Source organism: Calliphora vicina, chromosome 4 (assembly GCF_958450345.1).
Source record: "Calliphora vicina chromosome 4, idCalVici1.1, whole genome shotgun sequence".
NCBI classification, from domain to species: Eukaryota; Metazoa; Arthropoda; class Insecta; order Diptera; family Calliphoridae; genus Calliphora; species Calliphora vicina.
This window is the reverse complement of record NC_088783.1, coordinates 74,569,890-74,585,658: the sequence shown is the minus strand read 5'-3', so window position 1 is coordinate 74,585,658 and position 15,769 is coordinate 74,569,890. Positions and strand designations below refer to the sequence as shown.

At 29.6% G+C, this 15,769-nt stretch overlaps 1 pseudogene; it reads left to right on the top strand.

The window, feature by feature from the left end:
• LOC135958504 (uncharacterized) overlaps positions 1 to 8,838 on the top strand; it is a 222,970-nt pseudogene extending 214,132 nt beyond the window's left edge.
• Positions 8,839 to 15,769: the final 6,931 nt, after the last annotated feature.

The window sequence follows — 15,769 nt, the reverse complement described above, 5'->3', positions numbered from 1 at the left end:
ACAGAATCTACTGACTAATGCCTGTTGATAGGAGAAGTTAAGAGGCGAGACATTAAAAATTTACGGACCTATTAACCCGCCATAGCAATAGAGTAAACATAATTTATTAAAATTCGTTAATTTATAAATTATTTGCCAGAATAAGTCAGTTTTAGTGATGTGAAAATATTTGGGTTATTTAGCCATATTTGGTTTACTTTTTTTGTGAAATAAAAAAGGTCTGAAAGGTTTTTCAACCCTGTTCAACTATATGTTTAAAGTTATTTCTGTAATGACTTTCAATTTAACAGATTTATTACCTTTAATTTATCAACTGGCTGCACTAAGCTGCACTTGACCATTCGAAATTCAGAGTAATGTGTGCAGCAAGACTGTCTTTATTGTCAGTGAAATGTAAACCATACAATTTCCAAACAATACAATTAAGCGAGTATGTTTCTAATTGATGATTTGCTCTAGAATTTTCCGTAGGCCACAACCCACACTTTTGCTTGTTAATGAATCCATCAATCTGTGAAAAGTATGAATGTTCTTGAAAAATTTCTCTACAAATACAACTGACATTCAAGAGCCAATGTTCATCAAAAAAGAATGTAGAAGAAATAGAAAATGCTTTAGAACTCTTTAACATAAATTTGATAATTTAAGTACAATTCAAGTTATATCTAGAGAAACAGCTGAAATATTAGTAAGATTTTTTTGTCCCAGTTATATATATTATTTGGATAAAATCATTGCAATTTATTGTTAGGGGATAAGCAAGTTCCTATGTACATTTCACAAACATTATATTTACCACAAATCATAACCACAATGTTCCAAATTCAAATACACCAACACAAAATTCAAAGCATTTCATGCTGCATATTAGCTTTACACCCTATCAATTGAACATTAACAAAGATAAGCTTACGAAATTAAATTTGCCTTATTTTTTTTTTTATTTTCATCTCTAACTATAAAACTCCTACAACTATTTTCATTTCCTTTCTTTGCCAAAATTTGTTTTGAACGAATACATTAAAAAACAAGTAAGAAAGTATCGTCGGTCAAGCCCGACCATATAATACCCTACACTAAGTAAAAGAGCAAACACATTTTTCTTTTAAAATTTCAATAATTTATTTTCGCGAATGATTTTCGGAAGTGGGCCTTATATGGGGGCTATGACCAATTATGGACCGATCACCATGAAATTAGGTCGTGTGATTTACGTCTATATGAAAGTTTACTATGTTGAATTTTGTGAGTATACCAAAATTTTTAAGCAATTTATGCACGTTAAAGTGATTTTTGGAAGCGGGTCTATATGGGAGCTATAACTAATTATGGACCGATCGTAACAAAATTAGGTTGTTACTAAATAATAAAACTTATTTGGAGATACATTTATAAATTAAACATTTATGACCGATAAAGTCCAATTTCGGAAGGATATGAAATAATGGACCGATTTCAACAGGCTTGGTTCTTGGGCCGACAAAATAATATGTACCAAATTTTATCGAAATATCTTCAAAATTGCGACTTGTACTCTGCGCACATGGTTTACATGGACAGCCAGCCAGCCAGATGGACGGACGGACGGACATCGTTTAATTGACTCAGAAAGTGATTCTAAGTCGATCGGTATACTTTAATGTGGGCGTTAGACTAATATTTTTGGGCGTTACAAACATCTGCACAAACGCATAATACCCTCCCCACTATGGTGATGTAGGGTATAAAAATATAGAAAATAGTACAAATACTCGTACATACATATATTTTTAAATATTCCTTTGAAAATATACCCTTTGGCCATTTAAATTCAAACTAATAACATTTATTTTCAACCTTCTCTGCCCAAAATCAAAATATCTTTACACATTTTCCTATTCCTTTGTACAATTGTTTATGGTTTTTATGTGTTCAAGTGTTGTATGTGTTTATGTATCCGTATGTTTCACTATTTTTACTCCACACTGCCGATGATGATGACGTTAATGTTACATGTCGATACTGCTGAGATATGTACATTAGAGTGACAATCAGTTGTATGGAAAAAATTTTTTGTTAAAATTTTGAAGAGTGCCGGGTGGAATATTGTGACACTAGGCCTAAAAGTTAAGAACTGAAAATTTGAGCCAAATCGGTCAACGATTTCTGGACGCGCATCGAGGTCAAAGTTCAGATTTATGCAAAATTTTACTATTTATATGGAAAAAATAGGTGAAACTCGTTAAATTTGCATTGTTTTCTAGAAATGTATAGATTTATTTATATTAATGAATATTACATTAAAAAAAATTTTTTGGAAGTTAACCCTGCATCTCCTTTGGGTCAAAATTACCCAAAAACTGTATTATCGCCAAAATTCGGAAAAAATGCAAATTTTTCAGATATTTTAAAAATGTTGCTATTAAATAAATACTTTTGCAATTGAATGCAAAAGAATCGAAATGTGTACGTAATTATCGTTGTAATGAGATATAAATGACAAAATTTGGTTAAAAAATGTTAAAGTTATTACAAATTCGCCAGACCATTAACGTGTTTCAGGCCACTTGAACAAAAAATTTAGGAAAAAAATTAAGATATTTCGAGAAAAATTAAAATAAAAGCTAAAAAATATATCCGTATTTACTTGTGTATGAGTTTTTGTCTTCGTAGGATACCGTTAACCTATTCGAAGGTATGGCCAAAAAAAAATATTTTTTTTAACGGCTGTTTCAAATCTTCATTTTCAAATTTTTAAAAATTTTGTTAAACAAATTTCAGACTTTTTTGATCATCACATTGGGATTTATTGAGATCAAAATAGGGAATAAAAATATGAAAAAATTATGTAAATACCTCTTACAGTTTTTCCGTACCTGCGATTTAAATTTTGCGATTTTCAAGAAAAAAGGCATTCATTTCAAATTATTTTTAGTACATACTTTTATAGTCTACGTTTATGCTCATAGACAGACAAAGACATTTAGATACATATTCAAGTATATTTAACATGATTGTACAGTTAAAGGAATTTTTTCCAAGGCAATAACTATTACAGATTTGTTTATTTAGATAATTTCAGATTGTACAATGAAATTGTTGCCTTTATTTCTTTCTGCCATTCTGCCGAAAATTATAGTGCTTCCACGAGATTAACTGATGCTGAAATTTAGTAATTATTTTCTTATAATAAAATTAATATTCTTCAGATTTTCCCATTTATATATTTATCAAAACCAGGATCGCCTGGTGGTCGAAATTTGACCACTTTTAAGAAAAGATATCATTAAATATTTTTTTATATTGTGCACATCTAGAGAAAAAAACCTTTTAAACCATATATATTTCATCAATATTGGTGGACACACTTAAAAGTGTACCACAAAAAAGAAACGTGTGGCCTATTTATATATAAGATGTTATAAAAAATGTATAATTCTTTGCAATTGAAAAATATCTATATATATAAAAATTAAATGGTCCATGTATGTAATGTTATCACGTGAGAACGGCTGGAGCGATTTGGCTGATTTTTTTTATTCGATTCGACATTCTCAGGAGATGGTTTGTAAAGAAAAAAAATCAAAAATTCCAGGTAAAGGAATTTCTTTTTTTGTGAGTCCAGTCAACTGTAATAAATAAGCTCCCTAAAGTATGCAGTACAAATGTAGATATTTTATTTGCAAATAAATAAGAACAGGCTGGTGTGCGTGGGTTGGAGAAACTTGAAAAAATAAAATTAGTAAATGCTACCGGGCGAAGCCGATCAACTAGTTTTAAATATTTTTCGGATTCCTTATCTCCAGAATTAACAAAATTAATCATATTTTATTGTGTATCAATTGTTGGTCTAAAAGTTCATATTAGTTGTTCAATAAGACAATAATTAAATAAAATATCAAACAAACGCACAATTTTAAACATTTATCCAGATTTTAATTCAGCAGCCCTTTCAAACAAAGATATTTATACAGTGGTGTTATTAGCCACTACTTCAATAATATTTTGACTTTTGACCTTTAATATCTCAAACGTTTTTAGCACAACTTCTTAAACAGGGCATCTTTGTTAAATAACAACTCTTAATACAAAAACTTTGTAAATAAACGCACAAAAAACAAACCGTTCCACAGCCCATATCATACAATCCAATTTAAAGAAATGAAATCAGATGATATATTCAAATACACCTCAAGATATAAGACTCCAAAAAAGGAAATATACATAGATATACACTTTCAAGTAAATCAACAGCCTTCATTTAAGGACTTATATACACAGAAAAATCTATTTCTTAAACCGTTTCAATTCAAATATTTGTCACATATTGAACTGGTTTCAATTATTTCATAATTAAATCAAGTATTCATTTGCTCAAAAACAAAATTTCTTGATATTTTCTATTGAATTTTGAGTTTTGAATTTGATTATTTTGACAATTGAATATACAATTTTCGTTATTGGTTGAATTTCAAATACAAAAATTATTGAATAGATAATTTTCGTAATTGAAAACATATTTTTGTACTTTTTTGTGTTACAATTACGAAAATTATCTATTCAATAATTTTTGTATTTGAAATTCAACCAATAACGAAAATTGTATATTCAATTGTCAAAATAATCAAATTCAAAACTCAAAATTCAATAGAAAATATCATGATGTAATAAGTAACGTGAGAGCGTTTCGACAACAAACACAACAAACACAATATTTCTTGTTGACAAGAGCATGGGTTTTGTCAAAATTAAATTTTTCGAATAAAAAATAAACAAATTTTATTTTTGCATATTAACTAAAAAACGGCCCTTAAATTTAAATTATTTTTGAAAAAGAACAACGGTTTAAATTTCATTATATGAAATCTTTTTATTCACATTTTCATTCATGTTTTTTGATTTAAAATTTTTTTTCTTTGAAAATAAAATTTATTATTTTTTCAAAATAAATTCAACCGCACATTTACACTGGCATACAATTATGCTCATTATTTACAAGTCCACACAAATGCTCACACATAGATAAACATTCAACTTCACCATGTTTAAACTAATTTCTTATATATGGCTGTGTTACTTGTATTTACAGTTCAGTTCCTCATGTGGAAATACTTGATGAATATGGTTCAACTATACCGGAGAAATATTATAGGGCTGGCAGTACCATTGAACTACAATGTGTCATATTGAAAAGTCCTCAACCACCATCGTATATACGTATGTAACTTGGTGTCATAGTTTAGTAAGCGCGTAACTAAACTATGACACCAATCGCGGTGTCATTAGGTAAGTACAAATATACTCACGTTCTCACAATCGCAATAACATTACCTAACCCGCACTTTACTGCGGCTACAATTACTGAATATATGTATGTACAGTGAACTGAACACATACACAAATACTTTATACTTACGCACCTTTATACATTCACATTTCGGAATACATACATACATATATAGTAAAGAGTAATATTGTTAAGATGTATGAGATAGAGAAACTACACCATCAATACACCTGTCAAAATGGCAAATTAAGTTTAAAATTTAAAATGGCTTAATCCTCCGAAAAATTGTCAACACACTAATACACTAATACATAGATAGATACATGCAACCGCATTTGAACACATTCACACATTGACACAAAAAGTGAAATACGAGTTTGTATTAGAAATAGAAATAGTATTTACAAAAATGAATCAAATGAATACACACACACAAAAACTTTAAATAAGATGACACGTTTGTATTAAATGTAGACACGAGAACAATATGTAGAGATGATTCATGAATATAAGAGATGCTGACATGCATTAAGTTGATTGATTTGCAAATTGTTATTTCTGGTTACATAATGTTTAATAACTAAGTGAGAACAAATTACAGAAATACATAGAGTAACTTCGGGTAATGTGGACTACCGTTTTGTTTTTTCTAAATTTTGGCCACAATATATATGGATATTAAAAGAGTTGTGAAGCAATAAATTAGCTAATGTATTCTCTAATGGTTTTTGCAGTTGAATATTTTTTCCGTTAAAGGATAAAAAATTTATGTGAAAATATTGTAAGGAACCCAAAAATCAGCATTAAAAAAATTGGACGGTAATATGGACCACTATATGAGGGTAATGTGGACTAGTATTTAATACATAAAATTCATGAACCAGCTAATCATGAATGATTAAAAAATTTAATTTCAATATATTTTTATTAATACAAACTAAAAAGTCGCGTTCTTGGCTTAGACAGATTGCTTACAAAGTACATAGTTATTGTCGGGTAATATGGACCAGTAGTACATAATCAAGTAATTTAAGTGGTCCACATTACACGAACTTGGGTTACAGTGGTAAAAAGTTATTTTTACCTAATAATCTAAATGTGCTTAAATTCTTACCAAATATATCCAAAACTACGTGTCCACTTTAACTATATAAAACAACCAAACATTAAATTCTACCAAGTAACTGTACCAAATTTTGTTTCTTACTTGAGCCGAAAAAAATGTTGAGCAGGCGCATTAATTTCAATACAAGAATAAAAAGTCAACATATCAATAACTCATGAAAGCAAATGTGCAATTGTCGTTTCAAACAAATTGTAAAATGTACGACAAATCAGTTTTATCATACCTTCAATAGTTTCTGAAAAAAGACACTGGTCCACATTAGACGCATAGTCCACAATACCCGAAGTTACTCTACAAGTGATTAAAAATTAAAACCGCATTCAAAAGATGCGCCATCTATTGTAAATCCCGTATAAAATGAAGAATTTGAATAATAGATTTTAATTTATTCCAATATTTCGATTACATATGTGAAATTAATCAAATTAGTCGAATAATTAAATTTAATTTTAATAAAGTAGAGATGTATATACATAAAACCGTATTATATTCGTCTGTGTCGAATCCCATTTATCAACCACCAATATAATACTAACACCGAATGTTCTGCATTTTATACAAAACATATATCTGGTTCACCTGATTTTGTTGTTTTATATTTTCTATTACTAGAAAATATCAGTAGTAAATTTTACCTTGCGAGATTCATGTATTTAATTAAATGTTACCGGGACACTGTGGTTCCAAATCAAAATCTAGGTGGACAAAATTATTTGGCGCTCTTTTTATATAGAATTTGTATCTCCGATTCCAAAAAAAATGTTTAAAAGATCAATATAAACTTTTTTCAAGTTACAGTAGGGTATAGATATACATATAAAAATCATTAATAAAAAATTAAAAAAAATACGTTTTCATGTGTTTCTGAAACTAGATTTTTAAAAAGATCTGTATTTACTATATTTCAAGTTACAGTAGGGTCTAGATATATACAAATCATTAATAAATATAGAAATATTTCTAAAAATTAAATTCCGTAAAATTAAAAAAAAAGTATTTCGGCGGATGCTGGCGGCTACAATTTTTTTACAAAGACATTCCCCAGAAGTTTCTTTAAATAATGTATATAGTCATTGGGCGGGCTTCGACGGTCTTTTTTTTGGCAAACTATATAACATTCTTAGAAAAAAAAAATATATATGTATATTTGAGACCCAAGTTTAAAGGACTACAACAGGAAAATGAAGAGTCCCATAAATATAAGATATACACTTAATAAAAGCCTATATCAATGTTTATCTATGTTTTGAAGTATGAATTCCTATAGGCTAAAACAATTGAGATATATGTAATTTAGTAAAGCAGTAAAATATTAAAAATAATTAACGAAAATATGATGCAAAATTTGTTGAACTTTTGCCGCTTCTGTCGAGGATACGAAATGTCGAATTGAAAAACCCATTTGTATTGGAGTAGAGCAGATTGTCAGCTTCAGAAAAAACTTCGTTTTTCCAAATTCTGAGGATACCAATTTTCATAATTTTGTCCACCTAGATTTTGATTTGGAACCACAGTGCGGGATCAAAGTATTTATTGTGGTAAGTCCGAACAAGGTGTTTAATATATTTTAAATTAAAATTGGCTACCGATTCAAAACGGCAAATAATTAACGGTAACGCTAACTTTTATTATTTCGGTAAAGTTCTCTTAGCGATAACGGTATTTTGGCTTATTTCGGTTTATTTATTGCTGTTATTTCGGAAAGGTATTTTAATAATAATGGTTGTTTCATCCTGAATTAAATTATTAATAAAATTAACAAAAATTAAAAATAAGTTGACAAAGTTGGTATTTAATACTTAAAATTTTATGGATTTCAATAAATTTGGTGTCAACGATAGTTGAGCTGAATAGGCATTTTTGGATTAACGGTACCTAAGCAGTAACGGTAGTAAACCTTGATTTTAATCCAAAAGTTTTTGACAATTCAATCTATAGCTATTAGTAATTTTTGCATTTTTTTCTTTACCACCTCAAACTTGTTCTCATGTTCTATAAAGTTTTACAAATACATACATATATACTTGAAAATTTTTTTTACCACATTTCATGTTTGTTTTTTCTGTCTTCTTTTTGCAGGTGAAATACCGGCAGCTGTGCAACATAATAATGCTGCAGCTGTTATTACACCATAACTATAAGAGAATTGATACAATTGTATTGGATTTACGTTGCAGCTGTTGTGAACTATGTAATGCCGTGACATAAGCAGCAATGTCGGTGCGCTGGCATAAAAATAATAAAATATGTAATAAGCTAAAGGAAGAAGTAAAATAAAATCCACTTTTCTTTGATTAACAACAGTCAAGAGCCAACTAACACCACCAGTAACTCAGCCATATATAAACAGTGGCAAATCCAGCCAAAGGATCATGTTCTGTTTTGCTTGGATTTACCCCAAGACTTCTTTCCGTTGCCTAGTTGTCGATCAACCCTAAAGAAGTGAACATAATATCACTAATCACATTCGGAAACAATCCTGATACAAGCATCACAACATCGACGGTATAAGCGACAACTTTTATCCCTTTTCTGTCCAGATCAATGGTAATCGAGTCAATAGCGATAAGCCATAACAGTGGAGAGATTACCCCGCCACCGTGGAGAGATCAATATATTGCTAAACTTGAAAATGTATCCAAATTGGTCATGTTTAAACATTTGGTTTTTAGATGACGATTAACCATATTAAATTTTGCAAATATTGAAAGTTCAAATAAAGCTAAATAAGAAACACTCAATACACACCCACATACGATCACATTTACACACTGTGACAAGCGCATATAAAAGTAATTTAATTTAAATCTGATTCATTCACTAAATTCACCAACACTTCAACAATAACATAGTCATAATTTACACAAACACATTTACATAAATTAACATACAAATACATATAAATTTATGCATATTGAATAAAATATATTATGCAATGATAAATAAATAAATGAACAAAAAAAACATGTTTCGTTCTAAATCAAACATTTATTTTTGACTTTAATTTTGAATGGTATGTACATTAGAGTGGATCAATTTGTATGGAGCCAAAAATTTGTTTTTATTTTCTTTTTTCGAAAAAAAAAAAATTGGGAAAAAAATACTTTTTCAAATTGTTTTAATTTCAGTGCACTAACTTTTGACTTGGTATCGATTTTGAATATAATACTAACAAATTTGTTGTAAATTAAAAAACATATGTTTAAAAAAATAATTATAGTAATATGTTTTGTAGCTTTCTTCTTGTAGATTCTACACATGTACAAATCTTTCAAATCGGATAGAGAACAAAAATTTGACATCATTTTTAATTTTTAATATACCCGATACACCCCAATTTGGGGCCTTGAGGCTCCGCCCGACCTTAGTGTTGAAAGTCCGAATATAAAACTTAAGCTCAGAAACAACTCCTCCATAGGCCTGAGAAATTTTATTAAAATCCAATTATCGGTTTGGAACTTACAAATTTATTTGCACCTTTTTTATTTATCATTTCCCCCACTGTGTCCCAAAAGATCGGTTTTAGGTTCTCGCACAACCACAATATGAGACTTTGTAACCATCCTCGGGTGAAGTTTATTGTTAGTCTTCTCCATTTGCAAAGATTCATCTTTTTTGCCTTTCTTTCCTTTTGAAAAAGCTTAAACATAGTCAAGTTTCTTAAAAGGCTCAATAAAATGTTATCATATTTAAACAAAAATATAAAATACGAAAAGAAAATTTTCGAGTTAAAAATGGGAAGCTCCATTTCGATTTTAGACCCATGGTTTCTTCGGTAAAACTTCTTAGAATTCATCGTAGATTACGATTTTGGTAACCGCTTTGCCGAGAAAAAAATTGACCCACTCTAATTAACATATATTGGATTTCGATGCTTCTCTTGGCTCCTGAAAAATGTGCCAATTTAGGAAAAGTGCACTAATATTGGCAGCTATAACTAAACTTGGTAAATAAAACCCAGCGGAAAAAAAATATTAGTTCTACACTTTGAATACCTTATAAAAGACAAAGATATTCAACACACTTTCAAAATTGTATTACAAAATTGTATTTCGCTCCAAATAAGTTTCATATATACGAAATTCATGTCACCACATTTTGTTACGATCAGTCTATAATTAGTCGTAGCTCCCATATAGACCCGCTTCCGAAAATATTTTTAACGAGCTTAATTCTCTTGATATACACACAAAATTCTTAACTCCACATACACATAAATCACACGACCTAATTTCATGGTGATCGGTCCATAATTGATCATAGCTTCCATATAAGGCCCACTTCCGAAAAACAATCACGAATATAAATTATTGATATTTTAAAGGAAAAATGTTTTTGCACATTTACTTGGTGTAGGGTATACTATGGTCGGCTTGACTTAAAATATAGCAAACATTCTAGTGTTTTGATATGTGAAAAAAAATAAAAAGAAAAAAACTTATGCTGTTTACAATTTAATTATAAATTAAATTAATTTAAATGATTCAAAACAAGATTTGGCTTTGTTAAAGCAAAAGGTACAAACTTTTTTTAAAAATTCATCGTTAAGGTGGCACAAGGCTCGTGGAGAAATGAACGACTTTTTAAAGCAAGATTTTGTACGCCATTTCGTTAGCCCCCTTGCATATTTTAATAGTGCTCAATTTCGAAAAAATGTATCGAGATATTCAGTTTTTACTTTTTTTTCATATGGTGGCAACCATCAAAATATTCAATATTACAAAAATCGAAAAACCCAGCTATGAAAAATTTCCATAATTTTGGCTGAAATTAATAATAGCCTAAAAAGTAGCTCAAATTACCCACTGTTAAACGGTATGATGGAGAATTTTATATACTTAGAAAAAACTAAAAAAAGAACTGAGAAATTGGATATTCTTTGTCATGTCTTACATTCGATTTCTCCAACATCTGCAATCAGTGAGAGAGTTTTTTAAGACTAAAAACAAAATAGTTTCAATGAAAAGCATTTAAATTTTATTATTATTTTTTTAAAAGATTACTTCTAAATGGCTTGCTTTAGTACTCTTTGCTATGTTAGGTGATATATACAGTTGAGAGACTTGATTGCTGCATATAGTCCACGTTGATAGCAATTGATAACTAAAGATTGAATTCATATATAATTTTTCGATTGTGAAACAGTGTAGAGAGAATATGCCTGAACCAGTGCTTATTTGATATCATATTATAATAATATCGAAGGACAGAATTGGCCACGCAGTCTTTTATGGTGAATATTTTCATCTTTAAGTTTTATTAATCCCGTCTTCTCTGGTAGGTATTCTCATCTTAAACGTTTTTTTCCATATTTGGTGTGGATAATACATAATTAAGTTCAAGATCCAATCATGCGGTACCTATGTTATTTGGTAGGATGGTACCATGTTCAGTACATATATGTTTTAGTTCGACTGATACTTAGAACTGACATTTCAGAAGTGTTTCTGAGGAAAATATCACTTCTAGTGATCACATGACAGGCTAGTCTCTGCAGTATGTATAGAGTAGAGAGATGTATTTCGGTTTTGACTAAATTATGTAATACTTAACCCTTTAATGCATATTGTTGGCAATTGTCTACATTGAAGTTCCATTTGATACTTTATAGAAAAATAAAAGTAAAAATCATGCATTTAAGGGTTAACGATAGTTTTAATGATATATATGAAATTTTAAATGTTTTGAGACGCCAGATTATCCCTAAGGATTACATAGAAGTGCAAAAGGCACAAATGGCCTATAGGGCATCAGGGTAAGGACATATTTACACAACAACATATTTCTCTAAATGGGCAAAGTAACTAAGAGTCAGCATCACCATCATCAGCTGGGCAGCACAACAACTTTTAAGTTTCAAGGTATATGCCGTCCCCTCACTAGAATTGTTCGATACATTGTGCAAACATTTTTGAGCTGTCGTTCTAAATGCTCGACTTTATGTTTTTTTTATTCTCAAGTTTCATTAAAATCGGTTCAAAAATATATAGCTTTTCGCTATCTTTCCATTTAAAATTTTAAATGTTTTCCGATTTTAGTAAAACTTTCGGAGTGTATTTATAATTATCTGGGCTATACTATTATGAATAGCTTTAACATAAAATTCATAACAATAAGGAAATTGAGCTCATTCTCCAAAATATGGCCAAATAATTTGATTTTCTCGAAAACTGCTAAATTTATAACTCATATACTCATATTAGATGTCTATTAATCTTTAAGGCGACATCAAATTTTTATTTGGCATTGATTACGTTTAACATTTACGCTCAGAGATAGCGATTGTTGCCGTTGAAGTCTGAGTGTTCTTTTCTTTAATAAGAGACTCAATGTTTCTAGGACATTTTGAATGTCTGTAATTTTCCTTGGTGACTGGAGGCGTAGACACTTTTACAGCGGTTGTTAAAATAACTGAAAATATATCTAGTCCTAAGGTTTTCAATAATGACAAATTATATAATTTGTTGTGTCTCAGGTTTTAAGTCCATCTGTCCGTCTGTCTGTATGCTGAAAACACGAAATGAGGTAGCTGGAAAATACAGATTGAAGAAAGATTGAAGAAACTGATATCTTAACTATTTGGGACACATTTTGCTAAGAGCAATAGGAAATAAGTTACATGGATAAAAAACATCAGTTTTGCCAAAATGTCAAATTTTGACCCTTTCTAACTCAAAGAGTTCTTGACCGATCTTGTTGAAAAATTGTGTCAGAATTACTATCCCATAGGACTAACCTTCATCTCGATCGGAAGACATCGATTTCGAAAGTTGGTTCACTTGACATAAAATCCTCATTATATATTTTAAAACATATTGGGTATTAAAAAGGTTTGAAAGATTTAGAAAATACCTAACCTTCATCTTGATCGGAAGACATCGATTTCGAAAGTTAGTTCATTTGACACGAAATCCCCTATATATTTTGGAACATACTGGTTATTAATAAGGCTTGAAAGATTTAGAAAATACCGATATTTTAATCGAAAGCATTAAATGTTAACTTTAGAAGGGAACGTTTACTAATTTTGCGTGTTCTAAAGAAAAGAAGCCACCCTAATTTGCATATGAATGATCAATGTATGGTCCTTATTAATTGTGTACGTTTTTTGTTTATTTATTGTCCCTAATTTAAACAAGTAATCGGCTGTGTCGAATCTTATTTACCCGCCACCATATTTGGTACAAAAACATTTATTTTTATCAGATTTTGCACATTTGCAATACAAAATTATGAACTTGATAGCGTTGTTTATAAAATATTTGTATGCGTATTTGAGTGATTTTCGAAAGTGGTCCTTATGTAAGAACTATTACCTATTATAGGCCGATCGCCATAGAAGTTTTAACCTGAAAGTCATATTTATATGAGATTTATGCGTTATTAAGTGATTCTAAAGAATGATTTTATATGGGAACTAAACAAAACAAAATATAATTATATGATTTCATTTTACGTAGAACTTATTTTTGCTGAATTTTGTGTGGAATACTCTATAGGAAAAAATGTCTATAGATGTAAGCAGAAATCATGAACCGATTCTTACCATTTTTAATAGAAAATGCTCTTTTAAAACGTGTATAAAATTTCAATAATTTTATCAGCAATGCATTTGAAGAAAATTGCAAAAAAAAAATATCCTCTTTTTTTGAGGTTGTCTGACATCTTGGTCCATGACTCTGGATCTCCTGGACCGATTCTGCCCATTTTTAACACCAGATATTTCTGATCAACAAAAAACTGTTATTCCCCTAAGTCCTTCCTAAAGCCCTATTGTGCCCTCAACACACAGACAGGCAGTCAGACGGACAGATGGACGGACATAGCTATATCGGTTTTTGTGGATTTATGACAAGGTGTTACATACGAAATGACAAAATCAATATATCCCCAATATTTTTGGTAGTGGGTATAAAAAGTCTCCCCATTGGAATGTGTAATAAACATGTAAAATTCACATTTTTTTTTTAATTACGAAAATCATTTGATAGAAACGGAATTTATCATTAGAATGACTCCTTTAATTTTTATTTTTTTTATTTTTTCATACATAGTTTCTTATATTTCACATAAAAATATTTTTTTTTCATTTGAATTCGAAAACAAATACCAGCAATGAAATAAAACTGCACATAATGACCCCTCCAGTATTAAATCATATAAAATCCTTTTGTACTGGAATAAACAATAACACTAGGATTCTTGAAATAAAAACAAAAAAAGGAAAATACAAACAAAATTATATACATATAAACGGAAAAAAACTACATGTAGACGTAAAAAAAAAAATAAAAAAAAAAAAACGTAAATGGAATCGAGCAGAAGGATCCCAGTTATAACAACAAATGCAATGTGCATTTAGAATCGTAAATTTTATGTGTTCTACTCATACAATTCTAAAGAATAAAAATAACAAAACATACACACTTACAAACACAAACAAAATTAAAACGAAGGAGCAAAAAATGAAAAAAAATGAAATAAATAAAATGAATGATGAACTGAGTAAAGGATAAAAAATAACCATCAAGCTTACAAACAAACAAATCTACACAACCACATACACAAGTACATGTATACAAAAAATAATACAAAACATAAACTTCCATTGACTTTTACAACAGTTTAGCTAGTTAACACCAGACTTATTATTTGCACGACACAACATAATACAATCACACAAACAAACAGACATTCAACGCTACAAAACATCCGCATACTCTTACACACACTGACATATTGACACAGACACATGCATTTATGCTCTTCTCTGACACACACAGTTTGCTAATGACTGCAGGCTTAATAAGCAGTTAACAGAAAATAATACGACTTGTTATATGTAGCATATATTTTGGCGTATGCGGCTGCAAATTCTTGTCTGTAGAAGTGTGCATGTTGGTGTCAGTGTGTGAACAAAAAATGTGAGAGTAAAAGTAAAAATGTTAAAATCTTAAATAATAAGAGAGCAGGCAGAGAGGACATGCGTTGTTTTGTTTTTGGAGAGTTTCGCATTCAACAGACAAATGATTAAAAATCATAGAAGATGTCAAAATGACATTATAGAGCATTAATGAGGGAACACTATTTAAAAAAATAGGAAATGAGAAATAAAGAATACAACTAAGAATATAGTTTTTGCAAATAATGGCTACAAGCATTGAATGAGTGCATAAGTAATGCAGGTGTAGGGGAAGAAATATATTTCTTGATCGGTTTAATGAAAATATTTTTAAAATGGAAATAAAATAGTTAAAAGGTTATTCGGGAATACAAAATTAATATTTTAGTAAAATTATTTTTATGCTAAATTCTCAATAATTTTGAAATATCCATATGATTAACTTTAACTCTTTGCGGTTGGGTGGTTTACTAAC